Here is an 18078-nt window from a genome sequence, read left to right as displayed (position 1 = left end):
AATTACTACAGGTTAATTAAACAATGAAAAACCTTAATAAATTATGATTAACATTAGGAAGTTTTAAAATTTGCATTTAGAAACAGAGTACCAAAGCAGTTAAGCGGCTCTTTGCCCAGAGGATAGCAAATCTGTGGAATTCATTACCGCAAACAGCTCTGGGGGCCAAGCCACTGGGTATATTTAAAATGGAGTCTGATAATTCCTTGATTAGTAGGGGTCTCAAAGGTTACAAAAGGAGAATGGGATTGAGGGGGATAATAAATCAGCAGAGCAAACTCGATGGGCTGAATGGCCGAATTCTGCTCCAATTTCTTGTGGTCTGATGATTTGAGTTGAGTTCATAGATTCCTGAAATTTGGGTCGAGACCAAAAAACCTAATATTTTGAGGAAATGAGATAGCAGACAGAAAACTGTCTGAGAATGTGGTTATTTCTGATTTCCAGTTTACATTCCCTAAGGTTCTATCAGAGAGACAGTTTATTAAACTGTCAGCTTGCAAAACCAATGACAATTTATTACCTGGTGTGATGATGAGAAAGAAAGGCGGCAATCAGAAAGTGTGTGAGTGGGGAGTGGTATACTGGGGAAATGCTGAGGCTGTGAGTTTGAGCCTCACATAGAGCACGTGTGGTTTCAGTTGTTGTCTGAGATATGATGGTGGTCACACCATACTCAGCGTTCAGCTGAAATGCTCTGTTCCTCATGCTGCTGAATGAGGATTTTGTAAGTTCTCCCCATATCTGCGTGGGTCTCTTCCAGGTGCTCCAACTTCCTCCCTCATTCCAATTGGGTGCAGTTAGATGGTGTGGGTTTGTTGGGCCAGACTGGCCTGTTACCGTGCTGTATCACTAAATTGAACTTTGAAGAATAACAATAATGATCAGGACAGTGCCTAAAAAAAATGGTGGTTGCTGTCCATCGTGTCCGACAGGGACAGGAACCCTGTGCAGGAGAGCTTTTCACAGAAAAGCCATTGCACTGGAGCAGTTCCACTCTCCCGATCCCAGATGGCTGGGGCTAGTGGTACGAACAAGCAATCAATATCAAACTATCAATAACTCCAAAAGACTGGAAGTAGAGTAACTACTGAAAGGCTTTTATTATCAGTAAAATGGGCCATGTCCATGCTGGATGACTGTGGGAGGAACAGTGACACAATCGCCTTTATACAGGGGTCTGTGGGAGGAGCCACAGGAGCAGTCAGCAGAGGGTGTGTCCAGACAGATATACATGGTTTACCACACGAGCGTCACAAACTGGCGTTTTCCTTGGTTGGAGTGGATGATCATGATGTCTTCTGTGTCTTATCCTGCCCTCCGCTCTCCACGGAGAGTTACAGAACCACCTTCCAAGCCATGGATCTCACTGTAGATCTCATCCTCCCATTTGGCCGGATTTGACTTCATATGCTAGGACAGGCTTGTCCCTAACTCACCAGTCTATGAGGCAGCCAGCTACCCTCACATGGTTACATCATCATCATCGTCATCATTATGTGTCATGCCATATATATATACAAGATTACTCAAATATTATTGAAGTATCAAATACACAGCAGTATGAAGTAGGCGATCATGGCCTTTGACCATGATTGTACTTTGCATTTTTTTTTTACAGAAGGTATTTGTCTTTGCCTTCTTCTGGGCAGTATCTTTACAAGGTGAGTGATCCCAGCCGTTATCAATAATCTTCAGAGATTGTCTGCCTGGTGTCAGTGGTCACATAACCAGGACTTGTGATCTGCACCAGCTGCACACACGACCATCCACCACCTGCTCCCGTGGCTTCATGTGATCCTGATCGGTGGTGGGTGGGGTGGGGGTGGGCTAAGCAGATGGTACACCTCGCCCAAGGGTGACGTGCAGGTTGCAGAGGGAAAGAGCGCCTGGCACCTCCTTTGGTGGAGATGTATCTCACCCTGCCACCCACCTAAAGTAAAAGGCCATATATTCATGTTTGGCACCAGCATCTTAATAGAAACTAAATCAAGAATAAAATCATTGTTCAGTTAAGTGAGTGGGCAACGGGGTCAGATTGATTTCAGTACAAACTGATGCCGCCCACTCTGAACAAATAAAGAAAGTGACAAATAGACATTCAGTGATAAAATATCTGCAAATTGATTTAAGAGTTCATGTACACAGACCACTAAAATCTAACAAAGACCTAAATATTTGTTGAGTAAAATGCTGAGGTAGAATTTCACTCCACTGAATGGATATTCACTAATCGCGAACAAGATTTGCCATAATTATGGCATGGGATCTCACAGTTCGAGGAACTTGGGTCCACATCAATGGATCCCTCAAAGTTGCCAGACAAGTTAAGGGGATGTGCTGACCTTCATGAGTCAGGGGATTAAGTTCAAGAACACGAGGAAATGTTGCAGCTCTATAAAACTCTGGTCGGACCACACTTGGAGTATTGTGTTCATTTCTGGTTGTCGCATTGTAGGGAGAATGTGGAAGCTTTAGGAGATTGCAGAGGAGGTTTGCCAGGATTGGAGAGCATGTCTTATGAGGGTAGGAGCTACAGCTTCACTCTTTGGAGCAAAGGAGGATGAGAGGTGACTTTACAGAGGTGATAAAAGACATAGATCAAGTGGACAGCCAAGGACAATTTTTTCCCCAGGGTGAAATAGTTAATACGATGGGGCATAACTTTAAGGTGATTGGAGGAATGCTTAGGGAGGGATGTCAGAGGCAATGTTGTTTTTTTACAGAAAGTGACGAGTGCATGCACTGCCAGAGGCAGATACATTAGGGACTTCTAAGATAGGACCACGGGTGAAAGAGAGACAGAGGGCTCTGTGGAAGGGAGAGGTTAGGCTGATCTCAGAGTAGGTTAAAAGGTCAGCACAACATCATGGGTCGAAGGTCAAGTACTGCGCCGTCATGTTCTATGTTCTAATTTATAGAGACAACTCCTCTAGGAAATTCAATTGAAGATATGCAGTCTGTAGTTGACAGGAATCTCTGGCACTCAAACAAAGCATTGAGATAAGTATGAGGCCTGCATCGGCAATATTTAAAAGGGAGTTTTCTGAACTAGAGTTCTGCACTTAAAACTGTGACATTTAAATTAGAAACTCTCCACAAGCCAGATCTTCCATATCAACACATTGATGGACATTGAACCCATGAACACTACCTCACTATTGTTCTTCTCTTTTTACACTACGTAGTTTAATATGTGTGTATACTTACTGTAATTTACAGTTACTGTTATGTATCACAATGTATTGCTGCCATATAACAACAAATTTCACAGCATATGTTGGTGATACTAAATTTGATTCTGACACTGTCCTTATGAAATATAAGATTGCTGTAGAAGTTTTATGAGTCTTTGGGAAAATCTGTCCTTTTTTGCTGACATTTAGTATTTTAGTTTCAGCTGTAAGTGTTTATGCAATTTATAGAGGAAATGAAATGAAATTACTCATGATGGAGATGATTACCTGATACCTTTGTCAGAGGAGATGACTAGTGATATTATTAAACTTTATAGAATAAATGACATGAAGTAATCCGAGCAGGAGAGACAGTACAAGTAATGATCTAATAGTTTCCTCAGTCACAGCATTTCATATTTCACGATATTGGATTTAAGTAAAATTGGGTTAGACAGTAAAATATGACTGGTTAGGATAATGGAAGTATGGTGCATGGTGCAGTAGAAGTCCCACCAGTGCCTGTAAGGAGTTTGTACATTCTCTCATGACCGCGTGGCATTTGAAGAAACAGAGACTAAAGCACGGGAGCTGTCTGATGCTGTGCAATGCTTCAACCAGGGCTTCTTTAGCCTGTTAAATCTGGAGACTGTGTTGTCCAGAAGATTTTTCAGAAGTCAAGAGTGAGGTGAAAATCTTAAGAGTCACTGAGTCATAGAAAAATACAGCCAGAAACAGGCCCTTTGGCCCATCTAGTCCATGCCAAACCATTTAAACTGCCTATGGCCATTGACCTGTACTGGACCAGAGCCCTCCCATCCATGTACCTATCCAAACTTCTTGTATATGTTGAAATCAAACTCCCGTGCACCACTTGTGCTGGCAGCTCATTTCACATTCTCATCTCCCTGTGAGTGAAGAAATCTTCCCTTGTGTTCCCCTTAAACATTTCACCTTTCACCCTTAACCCACGAACTCTGGTTGTAGTCCCACCCAATGTCAGTGGGAAAGCCTGCTTGCAGTTACTCATAGTACATCATGGTACAGGTCATACAGGGTCAGTCTGTACCAGGAAGAAGGCAAGTAAAAGCAGTAACAGAGGAACGTTTTCTTTTTACACTGGTGAAACTGGTCTGGATAAGAAACCCCGTGAACAGGCACTGACGGAGTCACACTTTCCCTTCGCAGGCAAAGAAACTGCAGAAATTTAAATCCAAAGATTCTGGAAGTTACGTGAGAGGTCGGGGTTGACCATGGATGCTGTATTCTAGCTGTCTAGAGATGCGAGCCAGGGCAGTACAAACAGAGAGCAAGCTGTTGCCAATGGGCTAAGCTCCCACTCTCCACACATCTGACCAATCCAAAGGAAGGGCAGAGACCAATGCAGTTTGACACCAACAACATCGCAGGAGCTTCCAGCCAGTGTTGAGCTCAGTGTGGGACTACTGCATAGAGACTCCAGCTCCAGATATTTCCCTCTGGGTTTACTCCCAAAGCCTTCCTCACGAGTGGGTACAGCCACAAATCAGTGCTAGTTTGACATCAGTTTTCCTTCTAGATGAGCTGCCAACCACAACCAACAAGCCCCATCTGCCCGAAGCAACTGGTTTCAAGGCACCAGAAACCCGACTTTGCTCTTTCTGTCAGTAGAAGTGGGTCCACTGGGATTACTGAAGGCCAGGAGCTGGACGTGGTTGTCAGAGTCCATTTCGGGTGCACTCTATTGAGAGCATTTAATATGTAATGGGAGCTTGTTCTCATTACAACTCTGTGGTGAACTACATATAGCTGTCTGGACATGCCCCCCCGTTGACTGCTCCTGTGGCTCCTCCCACAGACCCCTGTATAAAGGCGATTGGGGCCTGAGCCCTCCCCTCAGTCTCCAGGATGTAGCATGGTGGTCAATTGCTGCTTGTTCTTTCTTCAAGTCAATAAAAGCCTATATCTCGCCTCACGTCTCAGAGAGTTATTGATGGTGCATCAAACCCCACGGCTGTAACAGCCTTCAGGAACCACAGACAAACAAGTGATTATATAAACGTATGAGCTGGCATGAAGAAAGCTAACGCTACAAGGGAAAACTCAATAAAAGCAACACAACAGATACTTCAGTTGTAAGTTTTGAACAAGTTCACATGGCCTCTATATCTACCTGGTTTCATTTTATTGGCCGGCACGATTTGGTAGTGTAACACTACTACAGGGCTCAGCAACACGAGTTCAGTTCCTGCCACTGCCTGTCATAAGTTTGCACGTTCTCCCCGTGACCGCGTGGGTTTCCTCCAGGTGCTCCAGTTTCCTCGCGCAGTCCAAGGACGTACGTACAAGTTAGTAGGTTAATTGGTCATATGGGTGTAATTGGGCGATGCAGACTTGTTAGGAAGGAAGCACTTTCTCTAAATACATTATAAAAGAATAAATCAGAGTCAGATTCAGGTTTATTATCACCGGCAGATGACGTGAAATTTGTTTTCTTAGCCACAGCAGTTCAATGCAGTACATAATATAGAAGAAAAAAACAAACAAACAAATAAATAAATTACAGTATACATATATTGAATAGATTAAAAATCGTGCAATAAACAGAAATAGTATATATTAAAAAAGTGAGGTAGGGTTCAATGTCCATTTAGGAATCGGATGACAGAGGGGAAGAAGCTGTTCCTGAGTCGCTGACTGTGTGCCCTCAGGTTTCTGTATCTCCTACCTGATGGTAACAGTGAGAAAAGGGCTTGCCCTGGGTGCTGAAGGTCTTTAATAATGGACGCTGCCTTTCTGAGACACCGCTCCCTAAAGATGTCCTGGGTACTTTGTAGGCTAGTGCCCAAGATGGAGCTGACTAGATTTACAACCCTCTGCAGCTTTTTTCAGTCCTGTGCAGTAGACCCCACCCCTCCCCATACCAGACAGTAGATAGGTAGTTAAATAAAAGACATCATATTCAAATGATACTGGAAGAAAGTTCAAAGTGCATGCATTATTGTTAACGTATATATTATACAACCTTGATATTTGTCCCCTTACAGACAGCCACAAAATAAGAAACTTAAAAGAACCCATTGAAAAATATCCAACTAACACCCAATGAGCAGGGAGAGAGGAAAAAAAACACAAATTGTGCGAACAATAAAAGCAAACAAACACCATTCAGAACAACACAGAATCCAAAGACACCAAGTCCGGAGCAGCCGGAGCAGGCCCGGAGCCTCAGTCTCAGTTTATCACACAGCAGAGGTCGCAGACACGAAGCCCGGAGCAGCCGGAGCAGGCCCGGAGCCTCAGCCTCAGTTTATCACACAGCAGAGGTCGCAGACACGAAGCCCGGAGCAGCCGGAGCAGGCCCGGAGCCTCAGCCTCAGTTTATCACACAGCAGAGGTCGCAGACACGAAGCCCGGAGCAGCCGGAGCAGGCCCGGAGCCTCAGCCTCAGTTTATCACACAGCAGAGGTCGCAGACACGAAGCCCGGAGCAGCCGGAGCAGGCCCGGAGCCTCAGCCTCAGTTTATCACACAGCAGAGGTCGCAGACACGAAGCCCGGAGCAGCCGGAGCAGGCCCGGAGCCTCAGCCTCAGTTTATCACACAGCAGAGGTCGCAGACACGAAGCCCGGAGCAGCCGGAGCAGGCCCGGAGCCTCAGCCTCAGTTTATCACACAGCAGAGGTCGCAGACATGCGGCCCGGAGCCTCAGTCTCAGTTTATCACACAGCAGAGATCGCAGACACGAAGCCCGGAGCAGCCGGAGCAGGCCCGGAGCCTCAGCCTCAGTTTATCACACAGCAGAGGTCGCAGACACGAAGCCCGGAGCAGCAGGAGCAGGCCCGGAGCCTCAGCCTCAGTTTATCACACAGCAGAGGTCGCAGACATGCGGCCCGGAGCCTCAGCCTCAGTTTATCACACAGCAGAGGTCGCAGACACGAAGCCCGGAGCAGCCGGAGCAGGCCCGGAGCCTCAGCCTCAGTTTATCACACAGCAGAGGTCGCAGACATGCGGCCCGGAGCCTCAGTCTCAGTTTATCACACAGCAGAGGTCGCAGACACGAAGCCCGGAGCAGCCGGAGCAGGCCCGGAGCCTCAGCCTCAGTTTATCACACAGCAGAGGTCGCAGACATGCGGCCCGGAGCCTCAGTCTCAGTTTATCACACAGCAGAGGTCGCAGACACGAAGCCCGGAGCAGCCGGAGCAGGCCCGGAGCCTCAGCCTCAGTTTATCACACAGCAGAGGTCGCAGACACGAAGCCCGGAGCAGCCGGAGCAGGCCCGGAGCCTCAGTCTCAGTTTATCACACAGCAGAGGTCGCAGACACGAAGCCCGGAGCAGCCGGAGCAGGCCCGGAGCCTCAGCCTCAGTTTATCACACAGCAGAGGTCGCAGACACGAAGCCCGGAGCAGCCGGAGCAGGCCCGGAGCCTCAGCCTCAGTTTATCACACAGCAGAGGTCGCAGACATGCGGCCCGGAGCCTCAGTCTCAGTTTATCACACAGCAGAGGTCGCAGACACGAAGCCCGGAGCAGCCGGAGCAGGCCCGGAGCCTCAGCCTCAGTTTATCACACAGCAGAGGTCGCAGACATGCGGCCCGGAGCCTCAGCCTCAGTTTATCACACAGCGGAGCAAAGCATCAGAGAGCTCGCGAACATGAAGCCCAGAGAAGTCGGAGCAAAGCTGATTTGATGTTGTTTGAAAGTCAAATCAAATTAGAATCAATTGAAACAGCAATGCACACAACATCAGTGTTTAAAAATAATAAGGAGTCAGTTTGGTGACTGAGATGCAAACTTGTTTGGTTGAATCTGACTCCAATGAATTTCAGGGAAAAATTTGAAAGACAACCACGATAACCTGAAATCAACTGAACTGAGGCCAACAAAGAGCACACTTGTGATGCACCATCAATAACTCACACTGAGACGTGAGGCGAGATATCGGCTTTTATTGACTGGAAGAAGGAACCAGGAGTGAATGTCCATCATACTATGTCCTGGAGACTGAGGCCGAACGTCAGGCCTCAGATCGCCTTTATACAGGGGCCTGTGGGAGGAGCCACAGGAGCAGTCAGCAGGGGGCGTGTCCAGACAGGTATATGTAGTTCACCACATTCACCCCCCCTTTGTTTGAAAGAGTCCCCATGTGGCGAAGTTTCTTACAAGTCAAGTCTATCAGGTGGTCGAATCTGTCGCTGCGATCTACGTAGCACCGGCTGTGATCGCATGGATGCCGGCAACATTGGTGATTGCACAGGGGACGGAGGTTGCGCTTGTTCCTGCCCACTAGGCTGCCCTCACGCATGTGCCTGGTATAAATGCGTACGAAACGCCCGGTATACAAGTGTCGTGAGGAGTCTGTGTAGGGCCTGGTGAGCACGGTGTCACCTCTGGTGCAGGGTTCATAGTTACCGGAGAGCCTTCAGGGTAGTGGTCTGCTGCACCTGCGGGTGCCAGGTCGCAGATGGAGACTGTGTCCTCCCGCCCGTCAGGTAAGACCACGTAAGCATACTGGGGGTTCGCATGTAGAAGGTGTACCCTCTCGACCAGCGGGGAGTATTTATTGCTCCTCACATGTTTCCGGAGCAGCACTGGCCCCGGGGACGTCAGCCAAACTGGTAGGGTGGTCCCAGTGACAGACTTCCTGGGAAAAGAGAATAGGCGTTCGTGAGGGGTGGCATTGGTGGACGTACATAACAGAGAGCGGATAGAGTGCAGTGTCTCAGGGAGGACCTCCTGCCATCGAGAGACCGGCAACCCTTTTGACTTAAGGGCTAAAAGTGTGGCCTTCCACACTGTGGCATTCTCCCGCTCCACCTGGCCATTACCCCGGGGATTATAACTCGTGGTCCGACTGGTAGCAATGCCCCTAGCTAGCAAGTACTGGCGCAGCTCCTCACTCATAAAGGAGGACCCTCTATCACTGTGGATATAGCAGGGATACCCGAACAGAGTGAAGAGCTGGCGTAGAGCTTTTATGACGGACGTGGCAGTGGTGTTGGGGCAGGGGAAGGCAAAGGGGAACCGTGAGTACTCGTCGATAACACTGAGAAAATAGACATTGCGGTCGGTGGAGGGAAGGGACCCCTTAAAGTCAACACTCAGTCGTTCAAAAGGGCAGGTGGCCTTGACAAGTTGTGCCGTGTCAGGATGGTAGAAGTGCGGTTTGCACTCAGCGCAAATTTGGCAGTCCCTGGTCATCGTCCTGATGTCCTCCAGGGAGTATGGCAGGTTCCGAGCTTTCACAAAATGGTAAAATCGGGTGACCCCCGGATGGCAAAGTTGTGCATGAAGGGTGTACAGCTGGTAGAGCTGTGTGCTAGCACATGTTCCCCGGGATAGGGCATCAGGGGGCTCATTGAGTCTGCCAGGCCGGTACAGGATATCATAGGTGTAGGTGGAGAGTTCTATTCTCCACCACAAAATCTTATCATTTTTGATTTTGCCCCGCTGTTGGTTGCTGAACAGGAACGCAACCGAGCGCTGGTCGGTCAGCAAGGTGAACCTTTTGCCAGCAAGATAGTGCTTCCAGTGCCTAACAGCCTCCACTATGGCCTGGGCTTCTTTCTCCACCGCGGAGTGCCGAATTTCGGAGCCTTGGAGGGTGCGAGAAAAGAATGCTACTGGTCTGCCTTCCTGATTGAGGGTAGCAGCCAGAGCGAAATCGGAGGCATCACACTCCACTTGGAAGGGAGCGGTCTCGTCCACCGCATGCATCGTAGCTTTGGCAATGTCCTCTTTAATGCAGCCGAAGGCCGCGCGGGCCTCAGCAGAGAGGGGAAACGAGGTAGACTTGACCAGGGGGCGGGCCTTGTCTGCGTAATGGGGGACCCATTGGGCGTAATAGGAAAAAAAACCCAGGCACCGTCTGAGGGCCTTGAGAGTGGTGGGAAGAGGGAGTTCTAACAGGGGCGCATACGTTCGGGATCAGGGCCAATAACCCCGTTTTCCACGACATACCCAAGTATAGCAAGGTGGGTGGTTCCAAACACACACTTGTCCCTGTTATAAGTAAAGTTCAGAGCTGCGGCCACTTGGAGAAATCGTTGGAGGTTGGCGTCGTGATCTGGCCTGTCGTGACCACAAATGGTGATGTTATCCAGATAGGGAAATGTGGCCTGCAGTTGGTACTGGTCCACCACTCGGTCCATTTCCCTCTGGAAAACAGAGACACCATTCGTGACACCGAAAGGGACGCGCAGGAAGTGATAGAGCCTGCCGCCCGCCTCGAAGGCGGTGTAGGGGCGGTCCTCTGGGCAGATGGGGAGCTGGTGATAAGCGAATTTCAGATCTATTGTCGAGTACATCTTGTACTGAGCAATCTGGTTGACCATATCCGCGATGCGGGGTAGGGGGTACGCGTCAAGCTGCGTAAACCTTTTGATGGTTTGACTATAGTCCACCACCATCCTATTTTTCTGCCCAGTCCGAACAACAACCACCTGGGCCCTCCAAGGGCTTGAGCTTGGCTCAATGATCCCCTCCCTGAGCAGCCCCTGCACCTCCGACTGAATGAAGGCCCTGTCCCCCGTGCTGTACCTCCTGCTTTTAGTTGCCACAGGCTTACAGTCAGGGGTCAGGTTGGCGAACAGCGGTGGGGGAGGGACCTTGAGAGTGGAGAGGCCGCAAGTGGTGTCGGTAGCGCAGCTGTCGGCCTGGTGCTGGGTGGGATGTGTGTGCCCGCGTGTGTGAGTGGTCAGTAGCGGGGTATGTGAAGAAGTCCCACAAAACTGAGGATTCCTGACAGCGAGTGGTGGGAGGGGCCCGTTGTATACCATAGTCACACTTTCGAGATGGCTCTGGAAGTCCAGCCCCAATAGCACAGGTGCGCACAGTTGAGGCATGACCAGCAGCTCAAAGTTCCAATATTCTGTGCCTTGTACCACCAAAGTCGCTACACAACCCGCCCGGATGTCTGCGGACTGCGACCCAGAAGCCAAATGGAACCTCCGACTTACCGGCCGCGTTGCGAGTCCGCAGTGTTGTACTGTGTCCGGGTGAATAAAACTCCCAGTGCTGCCCGTGTCAAACAGGCATCTAGTCCTGTGCCCCTCCACCCGGATGTCCATCATGGACCTTGCAAGCTGGTGTGGGGCGCTTTGGTTGAGGGTCACAGTGGCCAGAGTTGAATCGCCGTTGGGCTGCCTGGTCAGCATCGGACGGCCGGGGGGCGGGGCATGCTGACGTCGACAAAGATGGCCGTTCACATCCGGGGTACCCGGTAAGCATCGGAGGGTCGGGGGTGGGGCGTGCTGACGCCGACAAAGATGGCCGCCCACATCCGGGCATGCAAGATGGCGGCCCCCATGTTTCACCCGCAGCGCAGCACTCCGCTCGAGGTTGAGACTTACAGACCTTGGCGAAATGGCCCCGCTTTCCGCAGCTGGAGCAGGTCGCTTCTCGCGCTGGACAGCGTTGTCGAGGGTGTTTTTTATGGCCGCAGAAATAACAATGGGCTGCCGCTGTGGTCGGGTTCGGGGAGCTTGTTGAATCGCGACTGGCAGCGGCGTTGGCGAATTCACTCCCGGGAGCCGGCGGTGGGGTCTGAGGTGTCCACGGAACTGGCGGGGAATCGCATGACTGGACAGCGTCAGCATTATGCAGCGCAGCTTCCAGAGCATTGGCCGTCTCCATCGCCGAGCGTAAGGTAAGGTCGGCATTTTCCAGCAGCCGCTGGCGCATGTACACTGACCTCAGTCCCGTCACAAAAGTGTCTCGCACCAGCAGCTCCACATGCTGTTCTGCCGTGAGCGTCTTGCAGTCACAAGCTCGGACGAGCGTCTGTAGTGCTCGGAGAAACTCAGCGCACGATTCGCCAGGCCGCTGTTGCCCGGTAGCTAAACGATGTCTTGCATCGACGGTGTTCACCGGCCGCAGGTACTGTCTTTTGAGGGCGTCCAGTGCCCCATCGTAGGTTGGCAGGTCCCGGATAATGGAGTAAACTTTGGGGGTGACCCTCGAGAGTAGAAGTCTGTGCATAACGGCGGGTTCAGCTGCACGAACCTCCTCCAAGTATGATTGGAAGCATGCAAGCCAGTGCTCAAAAGCGAGAGCTGTGTCAGGGTCTCGAGGGTCCAAATCCAACCGGTCCGGACGCAAAACGGTTTCCATGTTTTAAAACTTCCAGTCAATAAAATTGATGCACCATCAATAACTCACACTGAGACGTGAGGCGAGATATCGGCTTTTATTGACTGGAAGAAGGAACCAGGAGTGAGTGTCCATCATACTATGTCCTGGAGACTGAGGCCGAGCGTCAGGCCTCAGATCGCCTTTATACAGGGGCCTGTGGGAGGAGCCACAGGAGCATTCAGCAGGGGGCGTGTCCAGACAGGCACATAGTTCACCACAACTTGGTTAAAACAGCAATCCAGTTTGCATCACAATCTATCAAACATCGGAATCCATAGTTTAGAATTCTAAAGGGATTCCCAGAGGGAGGAGAAAACAGTTGTTCCCAATTTGCAAAACAAAAGCGTAGTAAAAATATTAAAATAAATCCGCTTATCCATCCAACATGTGCTTAATGTACTTTAAGAGTCAATTAATTAGGCTCACTTTGCCGTTGGGCATAAAGTCTGGGATTCGGAGGTACACCCAAGGATGTGTTAGAACTCATTGGCAGTGGGGTAACCTGGTGTCATCAGGTATTTCAAATCAAACATCCTCACCCAGGAGTCTCAGCCAGGGTCCGAAGTTCAATGTTCAAAGTAAATGTATTATCAAAGTACTTATATGTCACCATATACAACCCTGGGATTCTTTTCCTTACTCAATAAATTCAAAATAGAATAATACCCATAACATAATCAATGAAAGACCACACCAACTTGGGGATTAACCCAGTCTGCAAAAGACAACAAACCACGCAAATACAAAGATAAATAAATAAAAATAATACATAATTAAGCAATAAATATCGAGAACATGAGATGAAGAGTCCCTGAAAGTGAGTCCACAGGTTCTGGGAACAGTTCAGTGATGGGGCAAGTGACGATGAGTGAAATTATTCCCTCTGGTTCAAGAGCTTGATGGCTGAGGGGTAATAACTGTTCCTGAACTTGGTGATGTGAGTCCTGAGGCTCCTGTACCTTCTTCCTGATGGCAACAGCAATAAGAGAGCCTGGCTGGGTGTTGGGGGCCCCTGATTACGGATGCAGTTTTCCTGCAACAACACTCCATGTAGATGTGCTCGATGTTGGGAAGGGATTTACTTATGAGGTACTGAATTAAGATGTTGATTATGAACAGTAGGTGTTATCTGTTTCTACTGAAGGGAGAAGGAGTAACCAACTCCAACCCCTGGCCTTATATATGCCTTAGCTACTAAGCCTGATAGAACCATTTCTCCTGACGGGACAAGAGGCAAAGGCAGTTTACTAGCATCTTAAATCAAGTTGCTTTGGGAAGATGGGGCTCAACAGCTGTGATTGCCAGCTTATCCAGGAGAAGGAAAACTCGGATTTCAAACATCTGCCGCCTTGTGGCTCTACCCACTCATGGGGGAAGACCTTGGAGTAAACCTCAAGGAAAATTCCGGAGCTGGAGTCCCTAAGGCTATCCTACATTGAGTTCAATGCTGATTGGCAGCTCTCTGCCATTCCTTTGAACTGATCAGCAGGGTGGAGAAGGGGGGCTTGCTTCTTGGGCAACAGTTTGCTCTCCATATTGTGCTGTCCTGGCTTGTACATCACGCAGACAGTTGGGACACAACATCCTCGTCAACCACGACCAACTGAGGGCCTCAATCTGGACAAATTGTAGAAAATAGATTCCACGTAGTTTCACTTTCTAGTAGACAATAGACAATAGGTGCAGAAGTAGACCATTCAGCCCTTCGAGCCTGCACCGCCATTTTGAGATCATGGCTGATCATCTGCTATCAATACCCGGTTCCTGCCTTGTCCCCATATCCCTTGATTCCCCTATCCATAAGATACCTATCTAGCTCCTTTTTGAAAGCACCCAGAGAATTGGCCTCCACTGCCTTCCGAGACAGTGCATTCCACACCCCCACAACTCTCTGGGAGAAGAAGTTTTTCCTTAACTCTGTCCTAAATGACCTACCCCTTATTCTTAAACCATGCCTCCTGGTACTGGACTCTCCCAGCATCTGGAACATATTTCCTGCCTCTATCTTGTCCAATCCCTTAATAATCTTATATGTTGCAATCAGATCCCCTCTCAATCTCTTTAATTCCAGCGTGTACAAGCCCAGTCTCTCTAACCTCTCTGCGTAAGACAGTCCTGACATCCCAGGAATTAACCTTGTGAATCTATGCTGCACTTCCTCTACAGCCAGGATGTCCTTCCTTAACCCTGGAGACCAAAACTGCACACAGTACTCCAGGTGTGGTCTCACCAGGGCCCTGTACAAATGCAAGAGGATTTCCTTGCTCTTGTACTCAATTCCCTTTGTAATAAAGGCCAAAGGATCTACTACTGCTATCTTGTAGTAGATACGTAAGCGATGAAAATAACAGTTTTTTATGTTGCTCTGGATTTCCAGCATCTGCAGAATCTCTTGTGTTTGTGAAAGTAATAGTTTTACAAGGTTTGCAAATGCTATTACATTTGGGAGAAAATTGTCACAGTTAACAAAGTTGGACCTTTTTGCAAAAAAATTGTACAAGGAGTAGAATAATTAAAACAAAATAAATAAACATACTGTAAATCTGAGATAGAAAAATAGAAAATTATCAAAATAAAGAATAAAGTTGTGTGCTTTCCGGCAATTCTGAGCTGAATGGTCTTGACTGACAACCATCGGTTACAGTGGGAATTGCTAGTTGAGGGACCTCCTCACCTCCAGTCAGGCCATCATGACGAGTGAGTACAGGCACACTCGAGCATCTCATTTGCCACAGGCTCCAATGCGGCAGGACATTTGAAGGTGGAAGAGCAGAGGGCATATCAGAAACAAATCATCAGAAGCTAATGAAAAGGTTTAAGTTTAAGGTTAATTGTCACTCAACCATAGATACGACTAAAGTGAAACGAAACAGTGTTTCTCTAAGGCCAAGATGCAAAATACAGAAACACTGTCACACACTGCTCATCATTATGAAAGCAGGAAAGCATACAGCTACAAAACAAAAGTAATCTTAAAAAAATGTAACCCAAGCCCCTGAGCATCATAGCTTGTCAATTGATGGAGGCACATTTCTGCAAGAAGAACCCCACTTCAGTTCCTCATACCGTGCAAGCACAGCTGCAGAAACATGCAATCCAGCTTGGAGGCAAACACTGGAGGGCAGCACTGAAGGGAGGGGTTAGCCTCCAATCCAGCAACACAAAGCCAACTCCAGCATCTCCTTCCTCAGTAGCTGCATCAAGCGACCATGAGGCACGAATGAGGCCTGGTCTGTGCCACAACCGAGATCACGCTGCTCTCCAGCTGCTGGCCTCAACCAATGGACCAGTGAATCAGACTCATAGTATTATAAATTACCAATGTCCAACAGGGAAATTGATGAAAAAAATCTGATGATCTATTGGCTTCATGTCAAAGAAGCTTGAGTACAAGGGCAGGGAACCAGTGGAGGAAATTATAAACACAGGAGATTCCATAGATGCTGGAAATTCAGAGCAACACGCACAAAATTCAGATCAGGTAACATCTATGAAAGGGAGTAAACAGTTGATGGTTCAGGCTAGACCTAATTACCAGGGTATAAAGGGTTAAGTTATATATCATAATAAACAGGATGGGAAGTGGTTCTGATGAAGGGTTTCAGCCTGAAGATCAACCGTTTATTCCCCTCCATAGATGCCTTCACCTTCTGAGTTCCTCCACTTCCTAAGGAGATTGAGCCAAGCAAGGCTCCTTGGAGTACCATTGACACCATCCTGACAAGTTGCATCTCCATCGGTATAGGAACAGTTGAGCATTGGACTGAAAGTCCCTACAGAGGACTGTGAGGATGGCTGAGAGGATCATAGGGGCCTCCCTACCATCCATCGGGAACATTTATCAGGAGCATTATGAACACAGGGATCTTAGTACTATTAAATATCCCAGCCATCCATCCAGTATGCTCTTTGACTTTCTGCCATCAGGCAGGAGACTACAATGCATAAAAACAAGAACAGTCAGAATGAGAAACAATTTCCTCCCCCAGGCTTCTGAACTCCCTGTTGCATTGTATTTGAAGTGTCATTGGTTAATCTGTTCTGTACCTTACAATATTTAATATTAAAGCACTTTAGTTTGTTATTTATGTGTAATTCATCTGTAGATGTTATCCTTACCTTCATAAGTTATTGTGTGTTATGTGTGTTATTGTGCTTTACACCCTGGATCGAAGAAATGTCTCATTTCTATATACATTTAATGGTTATATATGTTATATACATATATATAGCTAAATGGAACTTGTCTTGTGTGATGAGGAAAGTTGCTGTATTAAACACTGGTAATCTGTGGCCAGGATATTGCACTGAGCATGAATGAAGACTAAAGATTTGCTATGTCACATGTACATTGAAACATACAATGGAATGTGTCTTTTGCATCAATGACCAACACGGTCCAAGGATGTCCTGGACATAGCTTCCAAGTATCACCATGTTTTCAATACCAACATAATACGACCATAAGTCCGTAAGAAGTAGGACCAGAGTTAGGCCATTTGGCCCATCAAGTCTGCTCTGCCATTTCATCATGGCTGATCCATTTTCCCACTCAGACTCAATCTCCTGCCTTCTTCCCGTATCCATTCATGCCCTGGCTAATCAAGAATCTATCATCCTTTGCATTAAGTGTACCCAATGATTTGGCCTCCACAGCCACCTGTGGCAATGAATTCCACAGATTCACCACTCACTGGCTAAGGACATTTCTCCTCATCTCTGTTCTAAATGGACATCCCTCTTTTCTGAGGCTGCGTTGTTACAACTGCAACACAACAACAGCAAAACAGGCCAATCTCAACCAATCTCTCTCAGTCTCTCAATCCCACCCAATCTCTCTCTCTCTCACACACACGAACACACATTCCTTCCGCCCCAGGGTAGGCCACCTCCAGGCCTCCAGACTCCAGTGGACTTTGGGCCTAGCTGAACTGCAGTTAGCCCACATCTGGAATACAAGGTATAATTTTACAAAGTAGTGTGAGGCTGAAATCCCAGTCCACATTCCTGGGAGTATGATTCATACCATTACCCCACTGTGTATAGTTTTAAATTACTTACATGACCAGATTGATGATATCCCAGGTTTCGATGCAGGACAGATTTATACTGATTTACACAGGGTGAAGAGGTGAAAGTGCAGAGTATCTGAATTTTATAAACTGAGTGAATATGTGTAATTACACTCTAATATTCATGACCAGCCAAGGCAAAGAAAGCACGATCACAAGATAAGCTGCAGAGAGCTTGAGTAATAAAAATAGTTTTGTGGAAAAATTTATTGGAATGCAGACGACTTTGGCACAAGTGATGCTCGAAGAAAAAACTTCACGAAGGTGCCTTAGCATCATGTTTGCCCGAATGTCATCGTCGTCGTCATCATCAGGCACTGTCTCGCACAACGTGGGCGATTGTGGTCTTTGACCATGATTGTTCTTGGCAAATCTTTCTACAGAAGTACTGACGTAGAAGAGAGGTTCACGAGATTGATTCTGGAAATGAAAGGGTCATAATACGAGCAGCGATTGAAGGCTCTCGGCCTGTACTGTTGCTCTATCTTACGGTCTTATGGTTAAAGCTGTTGTTTGCTTTGTTGTGTTGAACATTGCGAGCATGCTGTGATTCCGCCAGAATGTGTGGTGACACTTGCGGGCTGCCCACAGCACATCCTTCTGTTGTGTTGGCTGTTAATTTTACTGCAGATTTTGCTGTACAGGTGATAAAGAACTGTGTTCATTTCTGGTCCCCGATGTGGAAACCAAAGAAAGAGTTCAGAGGAGATTTACAAGGATGTT

Source organism: Hypanus sabinus, chromosome 10, assembly GCF_030144855.1.
Source record: "Hypanus sabinus isolate sHypSab1 chromosome 10, sHypSab1.hap1, whole genome shotgun sequence".
Lineage (NCBI taxonomy): Eukaryota > Metazoa > Chordata > Chondrichthyes > Myliobatiformes > Dasyatidae > Hypanus > Hypanus sabinus.
Note: the sequence above shows the minus strand (reverse complement) of the source record.